The sequence below is a fragment of the Lathyrus oleraceus genome, chromosome 3 (assembly GCF_024323335.1).
Source record: "Lathyrus oleraceus cultivar Zhongwan6 chromosome 3, CAAS_Psat_ZW6_1.0, whole genome shotgun sequence".
In the NCBI taxonomy this organism is placed as follows: Eukaryota; Viridiplantae; Streptophyta; class Magnoliopsida; order Fabales; family Fabaceae; genus Lathyrus; species Lathyrus oleraceus.
In genome coordinates this window covers 496,346,445-496,369,290 of record NC_066581.1, presented here as the reverse complement: position 1 = coordinate 496,369,290, position 22,846 = coordinate 496,346,445, and positions in this window count along the sequence as shown.

Genomic DNA, 22,846 nt, shown 5'->3' with positions numbered 1-22,846 from the left:
TGTGGCTGGAGGTGTGATTTTAAACCACACTGCAAAATTGCGATTCGATGTGGTTGTGGAGGCTACCACATCAGCAATATTGCGGCCGTAATTGTGGTTGCGGAGACGCGGACAATAATTAAAACCATGGTTGGAACTTTTTGATGGCATGTTTTCTTTGTTTTTCCCTTTTCCTTGTGATTCTATTGCCTAATTGGAATAGATGCTTATACAATCTTAAGATTCTTTTAAACATGGAAGAATAAAGAATAGTAGATTCTTTTAATGATGAAAAAGGTTTGATATTGGCAATATTTAGCTCTGTCATTGTATTTCTGCTACTCTTGTATTGTGAAGTTATCTGCAAGTTCATGCTTTTGAAGCTTATGATTAAGGTGGAGATTGGTGTGTTTTAATGAAGCTTACAACGAGTCTTTTTAGTTCTTGTATTCTGATTAATCTTTCAGTCGATATTCTAATTTATTTTTACTCAATAGGTAATCTAAACTTAGATACTGCAATAGAGGCATTTTTTTCTCTTTTTTTTTTTTAATTATGAAATAAAGAACAAATCTATAAAGTTGTATTTATATTGTTTTCTGGTAAGATTTCCAGTCGTCTCTATTGTCATCTTAACTATAATTTGATGAATGAATACACTATATTGTTTTCTCATGTTTCATTTTAATACTTTGTAATACCGAGTTGATGAGTTTCTTCTAGGAAGGTTGTAAATATTATCACTTTAGTCAATACTAACTCCAATCCTATTTATACATGGACCAAATATATTAATTAATTTCTTTTCGAGTATTGATTAGGTAATACTAATGGTATTTTAGTTGCGAAAACATTATTTATTTGGTGGTCAATATTTATGGAGGTTAAGCATATGATAAATATAATTGAAAAAGTAAGGAATCATACAATTTCATTAGAAAAAGTTATTCCATGGGATTCACTATAAGCTTAACTAGATTTAGTCATATATGATAAAATAAAACTAAGAACATCAGAAAAGCTAGAGAAAAATGTATATGATAAAGATGAGGATTGATCATAAGAGATGGGGTCGAGTACCTTTAAAGTGTTTGGGGTTTTTGAAAAATTTAAGGCCGAAATAAAATGGTTGAGTCCAAGACAGGATCTAGGAGTTGTGTGGTTTATATACGGGTTCTAAAATACATTAAATATATACATAAAAAATTCTGAGATGCAAAATACATTAAATATATACATAAAAAATTCTGAGATGCATCTCCATATAAATATTAAAATACATTTTGAATCAATGAACCGTTGGTAGGCAAATAATGGTTTTAGTAGTGGTATATCTATTGGAAAACCTTACTAAGATTCACATTCTTATTAAAAGCCCATATTATTTTCAATTCTTGAGATAGAGATACTCCCTCCGTTCTTTTTTAAGTGTCATTTTTTGACTTTTTACACATATCAAGAAAGTTAATCATTATTGTTACTTTTTAAACAATAATTCTCATTTTACCTATAATACCCTTAATAATATCCTACATTCATTTTACTTTTTCTCTCTCTGTAATAATTGCATAGGGGTAATTTTGACAAAAATGCATTTAATATTACCTTGAATTCTGTAAGTGACAATTAAAAAGAAACAAAAATTTATTAAGAAAGTGACACTTAAAAAGGAACGGAGGGAGCATGTGTCTATGTTGTTATCAATCTCGGATGCAGAAACTGCTTTGTAATTATTATACCTCTGACGGACACAATATTCCTACTTTCATTTTGTTTGGGCCTACGTTTTACTAAAAAAATTTATCCTAAATTTATCCGAACAATTTTGTAGATGTTTTTGATTGGCTGTATTTTGTGTTAAAACACTTACTGTACTTAGATGTCTTGACTGATGTCATGACATGCTTAAGTAGTATGCTGCAGGATTAGCTAATACAGGATTTACTGAATGTCAAACTGGATGTTATGACATTCATCCATGACAGTAGATACTGAATTATAGACTAATCAGTTTTTCTGTTATAGTTCAGTATTTATTTCAGGTTGATTTTCTGTTCTGTTATGACAGTCATTCATGACAGCATTCTCTGAATGTCAAACTGAATGTTATGACATTCATTCCTGACAGGCCAGTTAGTTTTTCTGTTATTTATCTCAGGCTGATTTTCAGGAAACTAACAGCAGGCTGATTTTCTATTCTGTTATGACAGTCATTCAATACAAGACTTACTGAATGTCAAACTGGATGTTATGACATTCATCCCTGACAGCAGATACTGAACTATAGGCTAATTGGTTTTTCTGATATGGTTCAGTATTTATCTCAGGCTGTTTTTCAGGAGAATAACAGACCTAACACACAACCTATTGTCTGGATGTCAAACTGAATGTTATGACATTCATTCATGACAACAGATACTGACTTATAGGCCAGTTAGTTTTTCTGGTATAGTTCAGTATTTATTACAGCTCAGTATTTCTTTCAGAATGGGTTTCAGGAGAATAACAGAGTTAGCATATGGCCTATGTTCTGGACGTCAAACTGAATGATGTGACATTCATTCCTGACAGCATATGCTAAAGTGTAGGCTAGTTAGTTTTTCTGTTTTAGTATTTATCTCAGGCTGTTTTTCAGGAATCTAACAGCTGTGCTAAAATCCAGGAAACTAACAGAAGAGCTAAATTCAAGAGCCCTAACAAATAGCCTATTTGTTAGCACCCTAATATGTGGAAATTAGGTTAACTTGCTAAACCTTAATTTTAGGAAATACAAGTACAAGGCCCAAGTGCTACAATATAAAAGGATGGTAATCCTACTTTCAGCAACTCAGGGATTTTGAAGTGTGAAGCTTTAAATACATCATTGTATTTCATAGCTGTATTTTTTTGTGTTTTGTATTAGTTTGTATTTGTGAGTCAAGCAATTATCACCTAGATGATTGCATTGGACTAGGGTGTTCATTGAGTTGTAAGTGTTGTGTCACTCTAAGCTTTTAAGCGTGAGTGCTGTGTTTCTTGATTAAAGCTGTTAGGCACAATCAAGAGTTGTTTGAAGTATAACTTCGTCATTTAACTTTAAACTAATTAAAGGTTGTAATCACTGTGGTGATTGATGGGAAGTGAGTAGGAACTCTGGTCTTAGTTTAAGATTGAAATTGCATTGGGTAGGTATTAAGTGATAGGATTAAACAGGTGGTTTAAGGCCTGAATTAATACTGCTAATAGTGGATTTCCTCCCTGGCTTGGTAACCCCCAAACGTAGGTGTGTGTGACACCGAACTGGATAAACAATTCCTTGTGTTATTTACTACACTTACATTTACCTGCTGTTTACATTCCTGTCTGCGCAGAATCGGATGTCATAACATCCTGTGCGACATCGATAGTCTGTTAACTAGAATATCAATTGGCATCAGAGCAGGCACCCTGCCTGTTAATTTCTGGGTGAGATCTAGGGACGTTACTTTCTAGTACCATGGACAAGGATGTAGGATACTCAAATAGACCACCCATGCTGGATGGTTCTAACTATGATGACTGGAAACCTCGTATGATAGCCTTCTTTAGGTCTCTGGACAGTAAGGTTTGGAGAGCTGTCAACAAAGGATGGGAACATCCAACGAAGACAGGTAAAGATGGAATCATTATGCAAATTCCTGAAGAAGAGTGGGACAAAGAGCAAGAGGCATTAGCCCTTGGAAACTCTAAGGCATTGAATGCACTGTTCAATGGGATAAATAAGAACATCTTCAGACTGGTGCATCACTGTGAGCTGGCTAAAGAAGTTTGGGATACTCTTAAAACAACTCATGAGGGTACCTCCAAGGTAAGGATGTCTAAACTCCAGATGCTGACTACTAAGTTTGAAAATCTGAGGATGAAAGAGGATGAGACTATTCATGACTTCCACATGAATATTCTTGAAATTGCCAACACTTCTGGAGGTCTGGGAGAGAAAATGTCTGAAGAAAAACTTGTAAGAAAGATTCTCAGATCATTGCCCAAGAGATTTGCCATGAAGGTTACTGCTATAGAAGAGGCTCAAGATATCTGCAATATGAAGGTTGATGAGCTTATTGGTTCTCTCCAAACGTTTGAAATGGGCTTGTGTGAGAATGTTGAAAAGAAAAACAAAAGCATAGCTTTTGTATCAAATACTGAAGAGGATTCAGAAGAAAGAAATACTGGAGGTGATGAAAGCATATCAGAAGCTATAGCCATGCTTGGAAGACAGTTCAACAAGTTCATAAAGAAGGTTGGTCAAAAAGGCAGACCAAATGTCAAGAACATTTCGTCTGACATCATTAGAAGATCAAAATCTGAAGAAGAGTTCAACCAAGGCAAAGGAATCCAGTGCCATGGATGTGAAGGTTTTGGTCACATTAGAGCTGAATGCCCTACCTTCCTCAAGATGCAAAAGAAGGGATTATCTGTCACTTGGTCTGAGGGAGACTCTGAGAGTGAATCAGAAGGAGAATCTGCAAAACATGTCACTGCACTAACTAGTGTCTGTGCCTCTGATGATGACTCAAGTGGAGATGAACTTACATTTGATGAACTTGCTGCTTCATATAAAGAGTTATGTGTCAAAAGTGCAGAAGTGTGTATTCAAGGAGAAAAGCAGAAGAAACTCATCAAGGAGCTGGAAGCTGAGAAGAAGAAGCATCTGACAGTCATAAATGGTCTAAATGGTGAGATAACCTTGCTGACCTCTAAGCTAGATCACATGACAAAATCCATCAGAATGTTGAATAAAGGAACTGACACTTAGGAAGAAATTCTAAAGGTGGGACAGAAATCAGGAACCATGTCTGGTTTAGGCTTTGTTAAGGAATCCCCATCTGAATTCAACAACTCAAAGGCTGAAGTTCAGAAAACCAAGCAAAAGTTACAACCAATGTCACAACATCATGGAAGCAGGAGGTTTAACCCTCAAAAGAAGAAATTTCAAAGATGGACATGCCACTTGTGATACGGTGAACTGACTTTGTGTTTTTGCTTTGAAAAGCAATGTTGCGGATAGCAAGAGTCGCCACCGACTTTTCTTTTATCCAATAAGGAAAGGCGGAAAAGAACAGGAAAGACCTTGATTAGATTTTGAGTTCGGGAGGTACATTATACAAAGGGAAGGTGTTAGCACCCTTTGTATCCATGGTTATCCATGGGCTCTTAATTGCGTAACTCACTTATGTTTTCCTTGTTTGAGAAAGTGTTTGAGAAATGTGGTGTGTTTAGAAAATATTTTGAAAGGAGAGTTTAACTTTGTAATGATTATTGTACGAATGTATACAAAGTGTTTATCTCGTTTGATTTTGAAAGATGTTTAGAAAAATATAACTTGGCGATGATTCTGGTGCGAATGTATACCAAGTGGTGATTTTCTAAAAAATGTTTTGAAAAGTGTGAGGTGTGAAAAGTATTTTAAGCTGTGAGCAAGCATTTAAAAGTTATACCTAACCAAGGTCTTTATAGGTATTTCCTATCCTTAGGAGGGTAAAATTGCCCTTACTATTGAGAAGTAAGTAGTCTTATCCTTTGGATGTAAAGGGACATCGTGGGGTCGTCGATTGGTCATTGAAGGCAACATTTGTAAGGATACCTTAGCATTCAAAGGGACGATCATCATTTAATCATAGGCTACAATGAAGGGTCATCGAGGGACAAAGTCATATATACGAAGGCAACGTTCGAGGGACAAGGTTTATCTCGTAGGGACATTGACCTTTTGATCGAAGGAACTATGACTTATCTGTTTAGGGATGATGATGATTTAATCGAAAGGGCCTTTTGCTAAGGGTATCCCCACATTCGCGGGACATGACCGTAATATCGTAAGGTAACAAGGAGAGGGACAAGATCACGTATTCGAAGGCAATGTAATTAGCCAAGTAACCAAGATAAATCTCCACGATGACATCCCACAAATACGGTGGAATGCCAAGCTATCTCTTCAAGAGTCATGGGAGCCCTTACAAAAACTCAGCAAACAGGTTAGAATAACGGGATGGGGTGCAATCAAGAGTTGCACCGAACAAAAGAATCATAACAATAATAATGTCAGGCAAACAGCGTGCAAATGCAATAGAAAGAATGTCAACCAAATACAAAACAGATCAGAATGCAAACAGAAAAAATTAACTACTGTCATGTTCGCTACTGCCTCGCCTAGCGAAGGCCTGGCGAACCCCCGCTACATGTTCGCTTAGCGAGGTGCTAGCGAACGACTGCGGGTTCTGGGTTCTTCTTTGATACTGGTACGATTTCGAAAACCCCAAACCCTATGGCATACGTTACAGAAATTACGTGATCGAATATTCAAAATATTGTTTTACACATTTATGCACATATAAACCCACATGCAAAACCTAACGATATTCTCCTTTCCAAATTCAACCATAATGCCTCATACATTTAGAAACTTCAAATTGGGAGCATAAAGTAGTGAGAATAGGGCAAACCTGATTGGAGGGATCGAATGAAATTGAATTTGCACCGTTGGATTTGCAGGGCAATCTTAGGGTTTATGCCTGATAGGGTTGGTGGAGGTAACCTTTGTGCAGATGAGTTCTCTGAATTAGCTTCTAGGGTTTTCTCCCTTGTTTTTCTGATCTCCCGTTGTCTCCCTTTTTCAAATGAAGTTCTGGAATTTATAGCTGATTTTTTGTGTCTTGGTGGGCTCAGACTGAAGGCAATTAAGGGCCAGAATTTTTGTATATCCGCAAGCTTCGCTAGGCGAGTGAGCTAGCGAAGGGTTCGCTAGGCGAACACTCAGCGAGTGTTCCAGCGAATGCTCCCAGACTTGGATAAAAGCATAGCTGGTACTTACTCGCTAGGCGAGCAGGTAGCGAGCATTCCAGTAGCAAAATCAACAAGGTTCGCTGGAGCGAAGTAGAAAGCGTGGGCTTCGCCTAGCGAAGGTTTTGCTCGCCTAGCGAGCATGACAGTTCAGGTCATCTTCTGGATTTGGTAGCCTGTGCGCTGGATCTTTGTTCCTTTGAAAAATGAATAGACCTCTGTTGAAAGTCTAAAAATTAACAGGCAAATTTTGGGGTATGACAGCTGCCCCTGTTCAATATTCTTAAACCGAGAGAATTAGAATGGTATGTAGGTCATTCGTGATCTGGAGGTGGAAGATTATTGAACACTTGGAATGCCCCGAAAATTTGTTCTTGTTAATTAAAGGATAGTCTTGAGGAGATGGGCTTAAAGACGCCATCCAGAAAGTTTGATAATGAGAGCTTCAGAGTGCGTCGTATATTAGACCATATCTGGAGACATGGGTGTCCCACTGAGTCGTACGCTAGACTGTAGGGTGAGCTGAACCTGATGAGGCAAGGGCCAGAATGGGTCAAACGTTGGACCGTATCTGAGTTGCAGAACGAGTCGTCCATTAGGCTGGCGACTTCCCTGGGGATGAAAGATCAGAATGAATCATACGCTAGAAGTATCTGAGTTGCAGAATAAGCCGTCCGTTAGGCTGTATCTGGAGAAATAAAGATTAGAATGGATCGTACGCTAGATCGTATCTGAATAGCAGAATGAGCCGTCCATTAGGCTATATCTGAGATAAAAAGTAGTCGTACGCTAGACTACATTTCAGAATGTACCGTACGCTAGGTAGTATCTGAGTTAGCAGAATGAGCCGTCCGTTAGGCTGTATCTGGAGAAATAAAGATCAGAATGGATCGTACGCTAGATCGTATCCGAGTTGCAAAATGAGCCGTCCGTTAGGCTGTATCTGATGATAAAAGGGGTAGTCATACGCTAGACTACATTTCAGAATGTACCATATGCTAGGCAGTATCTGAGGGGATGAGTATCCAAATGGGTCGTACGCTAGACCGTATTGGAACAATTGAAGGAGCCATACGTTAGGCTGAATCAGAATGAGCCGTACGTTAGGCTATATCTGATAATATTTGTATATGTTGTATTTGCAATAAATATCTGGGATGGGCTTAAAGATGCCATCATTAGGAGGATATCAGAATGCTTGTCAGAATGAATATTCATATGGATTATATCTGAAAAATGTATCTGAATCTTGAATGTAATTGATAAAGATCCGTCTGAATGAATCTTTATTTGACGGTATCAGGAGGATAATTAACCTGAAAAAAGGGTTAGCCTCATGCCATGTCATGATGCATGAGATGTTTTATGTTCTTGAAAATAAATGCGAACATTGCATGCATATGCTATGAAATGATGTATGAATGAATTATGCATCTGAATTTTTTTGCCATGGGAGAATAAATCCCGATATTCTGGTTGGAGATATTTGTATTGATGACCCTTTCTTAGCTGGGGATATTTGATTTCTGTCTGATGGTAGAAATATTCAATAGAACCTGACTGGGGATAACAAAGATGACCGGTCTGTCTAGTAGTGCCAATTTCTTCGGGGAATAACTGGTTTTGCTGGGGAACAGGATTTGCAACCGGATTTGTTGGAAAGCATGGTTAGACCTTATCCTTGATCCTAAAGTCTTTTAGTAATTGGTATTTCTATTTTATGCATGTATTTTTGGTAAACATAATCATATTCAAATGCATATATTAATTCGAATTAAATCAATGGACGTTTATGCAAACAAAACAGAGAAGGTAAAACAAAAGTATCTTTTTGGAAATGAAATTGTATTGATTTAAAAGAGGGCCTATAAACAGGCAATTTTAATACAAGGAGACATAAATCCTAGTAAGAGGAAATAGTCAAGAAAGCAAAGAAAAAAACAGCTATGAGAAAAAGTCCTATTGATTTAAATTCTGCTACTGCTATTATGTCTTCAAGCATCTCATCCCTTACTGTCGGATAGGAGTGATTGGCTTGCTCAGTCCCTTTGGCGTTGGTGAGGCTGATCGAGAACGGGACATAGTCATACGCTTTTATCCCTAATTTTTGCATGGACCGCCTTTTCAGGTTTTCAGTCCACCAGGATACCCTTTTTTGCCCAAGCCGCCTTTTCAGGTTTTCGACTTGTCGGGTGTACATTTTTATATGTTTATCCCTAATTTTTGCCCGAACCCTTTTGGTTCGCCGGGATGCCCTTACTTTTGCCTAAATATGTCAACCTAGCGGGTCTCTTTTATGCGTAGTATTTTTTAACTATGTCCGCGTTCACGGGATGTGGGAAATCTTCGCCATCCATTGTAGCAAGCATCATGGCTCCACCAGAGAATACCTTCTTAACTACAAATGGCCCTTCGTATGTGGGAGTCCATTTGCCTCTAGGATCACCTTGTGGTAGAATGATACGCTTTATCACCAAGTCGCCAATTTGATACACCTGTCTCTTTTTTATTAAATGCCTGAGTCATGCGCTTATGATATATCTGTCCATGACAAACAGCCGCAAGTCTCTTTTCATCAATCAAATTATCTGATCGAGTCGAGTCTGAATCCATTCATCTTCATCTAAGCCTGCATCTTTCATAATTCTTAGAGAGGGAATCTGAACTTCCACTGGTAAAACGGCTTCCATTCCGTAGACTAAAGAGAAAGGAGTTGCCCCTGTCGAAGTGCGTACTGAAGTGCGATAACCATGAAGAGCAAATGGTAACATCTCATGCCAGTCTTTGTATGTTACTGTCATCTTTTGTATAATCTTCTTAATATTCTTATTAGCAGCTTCTACGACGCCATTCATCTTTGACCGGTACGGAGAAGAGTTATGGTGTTTTATTTTGAACTGCGTGCAAAGTTCAGTAATCATCTTGTTGTTCAAATTAGTACCATTATCAGTGATGCCATACCGACAAATAAGACTATTCTTGATGAACCGTGCCACCACATTCTTGGTGACAGAAGCAAATGAGGCTGCCTCTACCCACTTTGTAAAGTAATCAATAGCAACAAGAATGAAACGATGTCCATTAGAAGCAGTAGGTTTAATCTCTCCAATCATATCAATGCCCCACATTGCAAAGGGCCAAGGGGCTGTCAACACGTTCAATGGAGCAGGAGGTACATGTACTTTGTCCACATAGATCTGGCACTTGTGACAAGTTCTGGAGTGATGGTGGCAATCAGCTTCCATGGTAGACCAATAATACCCTGATCTCAGAATCTTCTTGGCCATCGTATGTCCACTAGAATGAGTCCCCAAAATACCGTCATGCATGTCTTCCATAATCTTTTCTGCTTCCTTTTTATCCACACAGCGAAGCAAAGTCGAATCATGATTACGTTTGTGTAATACTCCATTACTCAAAAAGAACTTAGCGGAGAACTTCCTCAGAAATTTTCTATCATTGATGGATGCCCCTTCAGGGTATTCCTGAGTTTCTAAATATCTTTTTACTTCGTGGAACCAAGGTTTCTCTTCTACTTCATCAGTATTAAGTTCATAACAATATGCTGGTTCATCTAATCGTTCAATGGTGATCATGGGAGCTTCATTGTCCCATCTGACTCTGAACATAGATGACATGGTAGCCAATGCGTCTGCCAACTGATTCTCTTCTCGTGGAATATGTTCGAAGTGATATCTTCAAAGTATGGGATTAATGTCAACACCCGCTCTCGATAAGGGATGAGATTCAGATGTTTAGTGTCCCATTCTCCTTTGATCTGACTGATTACTAAGGCTGAGTCTCCGCACACACTCAAAAACTTGATTCTCAGGTCTATAGCAGCTCTGAGTCCCAAAATACATGCTTCATACTCAGCCATATTGTTGGTACAATCAAAACATAGTCTAGCAGTGAAAGGCGTATGGCAACCCTTGGGAGAAATAATTACAACACCAACGCCATTGCCCAATGCATTAGAAGATCCATCAAAAACCATAGTCCATCGGGATCCCAGTTCGGGTCCTTCATCCGGTCCAGGTTCTTCATAATCAGTAACAAGCATAACATCCTCATCAGGGAACTCAAAATTCATAGATTGGTAATCATCAACTGCTTGATGAGCCAAATGATCAGCTAACACGCTTCCTTTGATTGCTTTCTGGGTAGTATACTGGATATCATACTCTGTTAAAATCATCTGCCATCTTGCTATTCTTCCGGAGAGAGCAGGTTTCTCAAATATATATTTGATAGGATCCATCTTAGAAATCAATAAAGTGGTATGATTCAACATATACTGTCTTAGTCGGCGAGCAGCCCAAGCCAAAGCACAACAAGTTTTCTCAAGCAGTGAGTATCTTGTTTCACAGTCGGTAAACTTTTTGCTAAGGTAGTATATTGCATGCTCTTTTCGACCAGACTCGTCATGTTGCCCCAGCACACACCCCATTGAATTTTCTAACACGGTCAAATACATGATTAGAGGTCTTCCTTCAACTGGTGGCATCAGAATTTGAGGATCTTGGAGATACTTCTTGATTTTGTCAAAAGCTTCTTGACATTCATCATTCCATATTATCTCTTGATTTTTCCTCAGTAATTTGAAGATAGGTTTGCAAGTAGCAGTCAAATGGGAGATAAATCGGGCAATGTAATTCAAGCGTCCCAAGAAACCTCTGACTTCTTTATCTGTACGGGGAACTGGCATTTCTTGAATAGCTCTCACCTTAGCCGGGTCAACCTCAATTCCTTTACCACTGACAATAAAGCCCAAGAGTTTACCGGATCTTACTCCAAAGGTGCATTTGTTCGGGTTCAATCTCAACTTGTATTTCTTCAACCTCTCAAACAGTTTGTATAAATGATCGAGATGTTCTTCTTCAGTATGAGATATGGCTATCATGTCATCCACATATACCTCTATTTCATGATGGATCATATCATGGAACAAAACCACCATAGCACGCTGGTATGTTGCCCCTGCATTCTTTAAACCGAATGGCATTACTTTGTAACAGAAAGTTCCCCATTGCGTCACAAACGTAGTTTTCTCCATGTCTTCAGGTGCCATCCTAATCTGGTTATAACCTGAGAATCCATCCATGAATGAGAATACCTTGTGTTGAGCGGTGTTATCTACCAGAACATCGATGTGCGGGAGTGGAAAGTCATCTTTGGGACTTGCTTTATTCAAATCTCTGTAATCTACACACATTCGCACCTTACCATCCTTCTTTGGCACTGGTACCACATTAGCAACCCATTGAGGATAAGAAGTAACAGCTAGAAAACCTGCATTAAATTGTTTCATAACCTCGACTTTGATTTTCTCAGACATTTCAGGACGCATGCGACGAACCTTTTGCTTAACAGGATGACAATCTCCCTTCATCGACAAACGATGTACTACTATATCAGTATCCAGTCCTGGCATGTCTTCATAAGACCAAGCAAAAATCTCTACATAGTCATGTAACATCTGAGTCAATCTTTCTTTGACACTGTTTTCCAAGCCTGCTCCTATTTTGACTTCTTTTTTGTCTACTTCAGTACCCAGATTTACAATTTCAATTGACTCCTCATGCGGCTGTATAGTCTTTTCTTCTTGCAGTAACAGTCTGGCAAGCTCTCCAGCTACTTCGCAATCTTCCTCACTTCCATCCTCGGCTTGGTAGATCGGATTTTCAAAGGCATAATTAACAGTAGCAGAATTATTATCAACAGGATCCAGAGGGGATATGGATCTGCAATTGGTTATGTGAGTGTGTGTAAGAAAGCATAGCTTATTTGAAAGATGACAGGAAAGATAAAGAGCGCAATATTTGAATGCAAAAGGTCCATTGATTTATTGAATGTGAATATGCTTATGAAAATGACAAAACCCTTGAAAAATTAGCTATTGCGCCCCGGGTATAGACACAATGCTTCTAAAAAATTACAAAATTTGAAACACTAAAATAGCAATAACAATTACTCCTGACTAAAGGAAATCAGGATAGTGTCTTCATCCTTCCAATTATTGAGTCCGTCACCAATTGTTGGGAAAATCCAGCTATCCAAGTCGCAATCGCTATCAACATCTTCTACAACATTAACAGTTTTGTCATGATTATGCATAGGAGCAGTGATGACATTAGGAGTCTCCGGAGGATCAAATTCAATTTCTCCAGCGTCGATCATATCCTGAATCTTATTCTTCAACAACCAACAATCGTTTGTATCATGCCCGGGGCTATCGGAGTGATATGCACACCTGGCATTGGGGTTATAACGAGGAGAAGTAGTGTTGGGATTTGCAGGAGGATCTCTGAGGGTAATTAAATTTTCTTTTAGCATACCCTGCGGTGCTTGTGCTAAAGTCATATTGATCTTGGTAAACTGCCTTCTTGGCCTGTCTTGTCTGTGTTGGAAGTTTTGAGATGGCGGTGCTGCAATCGTAACTGCTCCAACAGTATGGTCACGATTTTTCTTGTTATGACCCCTTTGACCGTACACAGCATTTGATTCATTCTTCCCCTGATAGGACTTTTTGGTGCTTGCAGAGGTAGCCGCCTGTATCTTTCCACTTCAAATACCGCTTTCAACACGTTCACCCGTCAATATAAGTTCAGTGAAACCCGATGAGAAGCTTCCCAATAGATGGTTGTAGAATGGGCCAGTCAGTGTACCCATGAACATGTCCACTAATTCTCGATCAGTCATAGGGGGTTTGACTCTGCCAGCCAAATCTCTCCATTTTTGAGCATATTCTTTGAATCTTTCTTTAGAGCCCATAGTCATATTCTGCAGTTGTAGCCGAGTAGGCGCTAATTCAGAATTATACTGGTAGTGCTTGTAGAAAGCTGTCGCTAAATCAGTCCAGGTGCGGATGTTAGAGCTCTCGAGCTGATAATACCACTCTAATTGTGTGCCAGACAGACTCTCTTGGAAGAAATGGATCCATAGCTTCCTATCAGTGGTATACGGCTGGATCTTTCTCACATTAGCTCTCAGATACATCTGAGGACAAGACGCACCATCATACTTAGTGAAAGCGGGGACCTTGAATTTGCGAGGAATGACCACGTCAGAGACCAGACCTAAGCTTTCGAAATCCAGACCGGGCGCCTTCTGACCCTCCATAGCTAGCATACATTCTTCCAGCAACTTATACTTATCATCTTTCGGAGAGTACTGTTCTTTTTCATAATTTTCATAGTCGTCCTCAGGGTTGAAGGGATCAGCATTCTCGTCTTCCGAATCATTTTCTGACTCATCTTCTTTGTCCTTCAGAATTCCAATCTTGACTCCTGGAGCCTGTCCTTTAAACCTTCTTCCCGGGTTAATGCAACTCACAGGATTCTTGTCTTTCTTCTTCTCAAGCAATAGAGTCTTCAGTTCCTCCTGCCCCTTGGATAAGTTCAAGATCATCTCCTGGAATTGAGCATTCTGAGCATGGAGATCCTTGACAGTTTGTTCGAGGGCCATTTTTCTGTTTGAGAGGAAGACCGTGAGAACATTGATCCTTTAGAGTATTGGTTATGCAATGTTATGTTATGCTATGCAATGTATGAAATGTTTTCAAGGACTTTTGGAATTTAACTTTGCGTAAACCACCAAAAAGGGGAACTTTTATTAATAATTTCTTTAATCAATGTTCATTACAAGAAAAAATGAAAGCTCAAGTCTCCCAGGGACGGCTTCTTTTTGGGCGGAGATATGCATTGAGACTTCGTTCCTCATTAAGCTGGCTGGTGAGCTCTAATACTTTCTTCCTTTCAGCACAGAACTGAGCTTCAAAAGTATCCCTTTCCTCTCTCAACTGGATCCAAGATTTCTTCAATTATTCAACATTGGTAGGCATATCTGGATAAGGAATGATCTGAGGGGTACCTCCTTCAACTTTTGGTTCAATAATCAGAGGTCCGATTGCAAGATATGGCATGATAAGCTCACGAGCTCTGGCGCGCACCCATCTGAGGTAAGGCTCCATAGGGATAGAGTTTTTCTGTCCTAAAGTACTTCTTTTCACCATGCCCCAAGCTCGTACAAACCTTTGACGGAGACCTTGAAAATCGTTGTCATAGTCAAACACAGTGCCTTGGATAATTGTTTCATGTGGACCATCTCTTCGAGCATAACCAAACTAACGTAGGGCTAAAGCAGGATTATAAGTAATACCTCCTCTTATCCCCAGGAGTGGTACGTTAGAGAATTCTCCACAACGGTCAATGATGATAACATTTTCTTTGGGTTGGGGACACCAATGGATGTCTGAATGGGAGAGCGACATTATCCTTTGAGACCATTTCAAATTTTGCTCATTCTTCAAGACTAATTGAGGAAGGTGCGGAGTAAACCACCTAGATAATAAAGGTACGCAACACATGAGAGTCCCTTGCCTTTTCATAGTACGAGTGTGAAGGGAATGCAAAATGTCTCCAAGCAAGGTGGGCACAGGGTTATGAGTGAGAAATATCTTAACAGCATTCATGTCTACGAATTGATCTGGATTAGGAAATAACACCAAACCGTAGATTTGTAATGCTAGAACATCTTCGAAAGCGTGGACATTCCTAGCTTTTAGGAATTCTCGGGCCTTATTTATCAGAAATTTGGCAAGTAGACCCTTAACTTCACTTCTTGTTACCCAATTAGTTTCAATGTCGGACTTTGTCATGTGTAAAGCCGCGACAACCTCTTCAGACCTCAGAATCTTTTCTAAAACACTGAAAGGTGTTTGCTCAAGGATATGTATCCCGAGTAACTTGGAAAATTCTTCTAATGTGGGTACCAACTGATAATCTGGGAAGGTGAAGCAATGATGTTTAGGATCGAAGAACTGGAATAGGACTCTCATCATATCTTCCTTGAACCCTGTGGTAACTAATTTGAGGAGATGACCATGTTTCTGGATGAACCGAGCATGATCGGAAAGTTCTGACACCAACTCCTTGAGTTGAGGAGAGATCGCTACAAAATTGATCTGGATGGTCTTCCTAGAAGCCATAGCCTTACAAAACAGAGCAAAGTTAAATCCCTAAGTCCTCGAAACGGTTAGTACAATGCCATGATGTCGTGATGTTATAATGTTATGATGTTATGATGTTATGATGTTATGATGTTATGATGTTAAGTAAGTAACAAACACAAACAAGTCACACCGCAATTATTCCTAGGTTTTAAGGCTTGCATGAGTTCCATAGGTAAGTACCCTCCCCACTGAAGTTTGGTTGGTTCAACCTGTCCTAGAATAGTAACCGGGTTCTAGAAGGATCTCAAATCATTGACCTTTCCTTAAGTCCACTTCAGTGCAACACCAAGCGGTTGACCAAAATTTCCCTAAAGTCCAATCTCAAAGAGTGTAGTATCGAGTATCAACCAACCCCAGTCGGAACCGAAGTCAGTTATCTCACTACTTTCTAATGGCTAGGATGAGTCAATTAGGGTTCTAAAGGTCTGGTTAATGCTTTGATGACACCACACAGACGCCAAAGTTTTCCTCAAGTAAACATGAGGAACATCAGGACATCCAAAGTGTCACATTAACCGTAGCCATCATTTTAACCATTCCAGTATACGCCAGATAGTCGCGATGATCTCTTGCTACTTACCTAAGGTACACTAGATCCGGGTGTAGGATCTTTCACTCGAGCATAGAATACCCACACAATCCCTTAACAGTAAATCAGACAAGGAAACAATTCGAAAACATAAGTGATCTTGTCTTTAAGGTAACCTCTCTTTTTTAAGAGTTCCCAGCAGAGTCGCCAGTTCTGTGATACGGTGAACTGACTTTGTGTTTTTGCTTTGAAAAGCAATGTTGCGGATAGCAAGAGTCGCCACCGACTTTTATTTTATCCAATAAGGAAAGGCGGAAAAGAACAGGAAAGACCTTGATTAGATTTTGAGTTCGGGAGGTACATTATACAAAGGGAAGGTGTTAGCACCCTTTGTATCCATGGTTATCCATGGGCTCTCAATTGCGTAACTCACTTATGTTTTCCTTGTTTGAGAAAGTGTTTGAGAAATGTGGTGTGTTTAGAAAATATTTTGAAAGGAGAGTTTAACTTTGTAATGATTCTTGTACGAATGTATACAAAGTGTTTATCTCGTTTGATTTTGAAAGATGTTTAGAAAAATATAACTCGGCGATGATTCTGGTGCGAATGTATACCAAGTGGTGATTTTCTGAAAGATGTTTTGAAAAGTGTGAGGTGTGAAAAGTTTTTTAAGCTGTGAGCAAGCATTTAAGAGTTATACCTAACCAAGGTCTTTATAGGTATTTCCTATCCTTAGGAGGGTAAAACTGCCCTTACTATTGAGAAGTAAGTAGTCTTATCCTTTGGATGTAAAGGGACATCGTGGGGTCGTCGATTGGTCATTGAAGGCAACATTTGTAAGGATACCTTAGCATTCGAAGGGACGATCATCATTTAATCGTAGGCTACAACGAAGGATCATCGAGGGACAAAGTCATATATTCGAAGGCAACATTCGAGGGACAAGGTTTATCTCGTAGGGACATTGACCTTTTGATCGAAGGAACTATGACTTATCTGTTTAGGGACGATGATGATTTAATCGAAAGGGCCTTTTGCTAAGGGTATCCCCACATTCGCGGGACATGACCGTAATATCGTAAGGCAACAAGGAGAGGGACAAGATCACGTATTCGAAGGCAATGTAATTAGCCAAGTAACCAGGATAAATCTCCACGATGACATCCCACAAATAAGGTGGAATGCCAAGCTATCTCTTCAAGAGTCATGGTAGCCCTTACAAAAACTCAGCAAACAGGTTAGAATAACGGGATGGGGTGCAATCAAGAGTTGCACCGAACAAAAGAATCATAGCAATAATAATGTCAGGCAAACAGCGTGCAAATGCAATAGAAAGCATGTCAACCAAATATAAAACAGATCAGAATGCAAACAGAAAAAATTAACTACTGTCATGTTCGCTACTGCCTCGCCTAGCGAAGGCCTGGCGAACCCCCGCTACATGTTCGCTTAGCGAGGTGCTAGCGAATGACTGCGGGTTCTGGGGTTCTTCTTTGATACTGGTACGATTTCGGAAACCCCAAACCCTATGGCATCCATTACAGAAATTACGTGATCGAATATTCAAAATATTGTTTTACACATTTATGCACATATAAACCCACATGCAAAACCTAACGATATTCGCCTTTCCAAATTCAACCATAATGCCTCATACATTTAGAAATTTCAAATTGGGAGCATAGAGTAGTGAGAATAGGGCAAACCTGATTGGAGGGATCAAATGAAATTGAATTTGCACCGTTGGATTTGCAGGGCAATCTTAGGGTTTATGCCTGATAGGGTTGGTGGAGGTAACCTTTGTGCAGATGAGTTCTCTGAATTAGCTAGGGTTTTCTCCCTTGTTTTTCTGATCTCCCGTTGTCTCCCTTTTTCAAATGAAGTTCTGGAATTTATAGCTGATTTTTTGTGTCTTGGTGGGCTCAGACTGAAGGCAATTAAGGGCCAGAATTTTTGTATATCCGCAAGCTTCGCTAGGCGAGTGAGCTAGCGAAGGGTTCGCTAGGCGAACACTCAGCGAGTGTTCCAGCGAATGCTCCCAGACTTGGATAAAAGCATAGCTAGTACTTACTCGCTAGGCGAGCATTCCAGTAGCGAAATCAACAAGGTTCGCTGGAGCGAAGAAGAAAGCGTGGGCTTCGCCTAGCGAAGGTTTTGCTCGCCTAGCGAGCATGACAGTTCAGGTCATCTTCTGGATTTGGTAGCTTGTGCGCTGGATCTTTGTTCCTTTGAAAAATGAATAGACCTCTGTTGAAAGTATAAAAATTAACAGGAAAATTTTGGGGTATGACACCACTACTGTGGTAGATTTGGTCACATAAAACCCTTCTGTTACAGGTTGCATGGTTATCCTAGCCAGACCCCTCAAGTCAGACCTAAGCAGAAGGCATCTAAGCATAATTCCCCCATCAAGAAACAACAATGGGTTGCTAGATTAGCTCACACATCTCTAAGGGCATCTACCAGAGAAGCCTGGTATTTTGACAGTGGTTGCTCAAGACATATGACTGGGATGGAGAACTTATTGGTAGATAGACAACCTCATGCTACCAGTTATGTGACCTTTGGTGATGGAGCTAAAGGAAAAATCAAAGGTGTTGGTAAGCTGAACAGTCCTGGAGTTCCAGAACTGAATAATGTGCTGTTAGTAAAAGAACTAACTGCTAATCTCATCAGCATAAGCCAGCTATGTGATCAAGGCTTCAATGTACAATTCACTAAGGAAGAATGTGTTGTGAATAATGGATAAAATAAGGTAGTTATGAGAGGATCCAGATCCAAAGATAACTTCTATCTATGGGAACCTGAAGTCTCAAACTACTCCTTAATGTGCGTATTAGCCAAGGAAGAAAAGGAAGTGAAGCTGTGGCATAAAACACTTGGACCTCTTCATTTAAGAGGAATGAAGAAGATCATATCCAAGGAAGCAGTTAGAGGAATCCCAAAGTTGCTTATTGATGAAGGAAAGGTCTGTGGAAAATGTCAGGTAGGCAAGCTAACCAAGGTGTCACATCCCAAGATTGGACATCCAAAAACATCCAAAATTCTGGAACCTTTGCCCATGGACTTAATGGTACCTATGCAGATTGAAAGTCATGAGTTGTCCTCACCTATTAGTCCTCATCAAAATGGTGTAGTTGCAAGGGAGAAACAGAATTGTGTATCATTATCCACTGCAGAAGCTAAGTACCTAGCATCTGGTAGTAGTTGTTCCCCACTGGTATGGATGAACCAGATGCAGACTGAGCACAATGTCACTCAGAATGTCATGACATTGGATGCTACTCAGTTTGAAAATTTAAGGGGCAAAGTGGGAATTTGTCCTTCTGAGGAATTATAGCAACTAAGGATGTTAGGAATGTACTGTTTAATATTTCAAATTATTAAACAATTGAAAGTGTGCTCTGATTGGTCTAAGGAATTCAGGAAAGTGTATGTGAGAGACAAGTGTGTAAATTTCTCTCCCTCAGTGATCAACAAGTATTTGGGAAGGCCTTATGAAGCTCAATCTGAGCTTGAGGTGACTGACAACAAAATCTGTCAAGTCATCGCTGCTAATCAGGCAAGGAAGTGGCCTCTCAAAGGAAAATCAGTGGCAAGTAAACTGAGTGTCAAGTATGCAATGCTGCACGAGGTTGGATGTTGGCAGTCCTCATTGATGCTTGTTTGTAAGTTTTTGGGCTCTTAATGAGTTCCTTGGATGTGTTCATTATCTCAGCTATCACAGCTGTGTATGATGATGGTTTGTACTGCTTAACTATTATGTTTTAACATGTTTAATGTTATAACATCTGCCCTAACATTCTCTGATAGACTAATTGACATTTATTTTGTCTAATTGGTCACCTTTGGTCAATTTTGACTAAAAAGGGGGAGAAGTGTTGATAAGTGTTGATGTGGAATGTGGAAGCAGTGGTGTATGTAGCTGAATTGAAGGACAACTATTATTGAAGGAAGTGCACAAGTGTTAAAACAAGAATGTTGTTCTGATTACAGATGTCAAAGAGGATGTCTGATATGGTGCACAAGTGTTGATGTTGAAGCAGATGTCAGAATGACATTCTGGCTGGTACAGGTGCTGGAGTTACTGTTATTTGATGTATGCAAGGATTTAGGGGGAGGAGAAGTACCCTTGTGCATGTGTGTATTACTAGTAACTATAAAGCTAGTAATTATGTTGCCTCTGCTGCTGTTTAAACTACTGTTATGTTGTTTAACTGCTGATAGTTTACCTTGTGAACAAAAAGGAAAGATATATGTTTTAGCCAAAACTTACCAAAGGGGGAGCAATTTTGGTAAAATAAAGAGTGTTCACAAGATGTTATGTGTGATGTCTTAACATAAGATATCCTATGTACCTGCTGGAGTTCAAAAACATGTTCATGCAGTATTTGTTTCAGAATGTCATACACAAGGTCATGGCATCTGATATGATATGTACCTGTTGGAGTTCAAGAACATGTTCATGCAGGAGTGTTTCAAGAAGCCATACACAAAGTCATGGCATCTGATATGATTGTACCTGCTGGAAGTTATAAAAGGAATTATGGAATTATGCAGGATTTTTCCAGGATGTCAGACCCGATGTCATGACACCCTGTACACAGAACATTCAGTGTGAATGTCTGGTGTTTTGTGATTGCACACTTAATGGCAATCTGTGTTTGATTGAAGATCTGATTTGTGGCTGAAATTCGTCACTCTAAAGCTGTGAAGCAAGAGTTTGGATCTACTTGATCAAAGCTGTGAAGCAAGATCAAGTGGGTGTAGTCTTGATCAAAACTGTGAAGCAAGATCAAGAGTGTGTATTCTTGATTGAAACTGTGAAGTAAAATCAAGTGTGTGTTTCTTAAATTTGCTTGTAATTTTATTTTGGTTGGTCTGTAATATTAAGTGTTGCTTTGGCAACATTTTTGACAAAAAGGGGGAGTAACAAATGTACTTGTGCATTCTAAACAAGAGGTTATGGTGTTGTGTGCATTCTACTTGTGCTGCTGCTGTTTGAAGGTCCTCTAAACAAGAGGTTATGGTGTTGTGTGCATTCTACTTGTGTTGCTGTTGTTTGAAGTTTAACTTCTATGAGTGCTAAGTGTATTAGCCAATTTAATTCTCTGCTTGGATGTGTGTTTTCCGCTGCTGTGAACTCTGTTGTGATGCCAAGTTGTTTTAGCCAAATTTTTTCCAAAGGGGGAGTTTGTAGATGTTTTTGATTGGCTGCATTTTGTGTTAAAACACTTACTGTACTTAGATGTCTTGACTGATGTCATGACATGCTTAAGTAGTATGCTGCATGATTAGCTGATACAAGATTTACTGAATGTCAAACTGGATGTTATGACATTCATCCATGACAGCAGATACTGAATTATAGACTAATCAGTTTTTCTGTTATAGTTCAGTATTTATTTCAGGCTAATTTTCTGTTCTGTTATGACAATCATTCATGACAGCATTCTCTGAATGTCAAACTGAATGTTATGACATTCATTCCTGACAGGCCAGTTAGTTTTTCTGTTATTTATCTCAGGATGATTTTCAGGAAACTAACAGCAAGCTGATTTTCTGTTCTGTTATGACAGTCATTCAATACAGGACTTACTGAATGTCAAACTGGATGTTATGACATTCATCCCTGATAGCAGATACTAAACTATAGGCTAGTTGGTTTTTCTGTTATGGTTCAGTATTAATCTCAGACTGTTTTTCAGGAGAATAACAGACCTAGCACACAGCCTATTGTCTGGATGTCAAAATGAATGTTATGACATTCATTCCTGACAGCAGATACTGAACTATAGGCTAGTTGGTTTTTCTGTTATAGTTCAGTATTTATTTCAGGCTGTTTTTTAGGAGAATAACAGACCTAGCACATAGCCTATTGTTTGGAAGTCAAACTGAATGTTATGACATTCATTCCTGACAACAGATACTGACTTATAGGCCAATTAGTTTTTCTGGTATAGTTCAGTATTTATTACAGCTCAGTATTTCTTTCAGACTGGGTTTCAGGAGAATAACAAAGTTAGCATATGGCCTATGTTCTGGACGTCAAACTGAATGTTGTGACATTCATTCCTGACAGCATATGCTAAAGTGTAGGCTAGTTAGTTTTTCTGTTTCAGTATTTATCTCAGGCTGTTTTTCAGGAATCTAATAGCTGTGCTAAAATCCAGGAAACTAACAGAAGAGCTAAATTTAAGAGCCCTAACAAATAGCCTATTTGTTAGCACCCTAATATGTGGAAATTAGGTTAACTTGCTTAACCTTAATTTTAGGAAATACAAGTACAAGGCCCAAGTGCTGCAATATAAAAGGATGGTAATCCTACTTTCAGCAACTCAAGGATTTTGAAGTGTGAAGCTTTAAATACATCATTGTATTTCATAGCTGTATTTTTATTGTGTTTTGTATTAGGTTGTATTTGTGAGCCAAGAAATTATCACCTAGATGATTGCATTGGACTAGGGTGTTCATTGAGTTGTAAGTGTTGTGTCACTCTAAGCTTTTAAGCGTGAGTGCTGTGTTTCTTG